The following is a 289-nucleotide window of genomic DNA, read 5'->3' on the forward strand; positions in this document are numbered from 1 at the left end:
CTTCTCAGAAATATACTTAAAATTACATTTAAGTATACTTGACTTTTACTTGGAAAAAGTCTAAATATTTTTGAGCTACTGTATACTTGTGCCCCTAGAATCCGTGTTTTCATTGTTATACTGTAGGGCGCGCTAGTACACATCTTCTGTACAGAATTTCCAAAAAAACACAAGTGAAGAAGAAACCGAAACAACAGATGCTTCCACATGTAATCTAACACGATCATCAGACATAAAACAGCATCAAAACTGTGTAACATTATGGAATAAAATGTCGACCAATGAAGAG

This window comes from Sinocyclocheilus grahami, unplaced genomic scaffold, assembly GCF_001515645.1.
Source record: "Sinocyclocheilus grahami isolate Dianchi unplaced genomic scaffold, SAMN03320097.WGS_v1.1 scaffold277.1, whole genome shotgun sequence".
Lineage (NCBI taxonomy): Eukaryota > Metazoa > Chordata > Actinopteri > Cypriniformes > Cyprinidae > Sinocyclocheilus > Sinocyclocheilus grahami.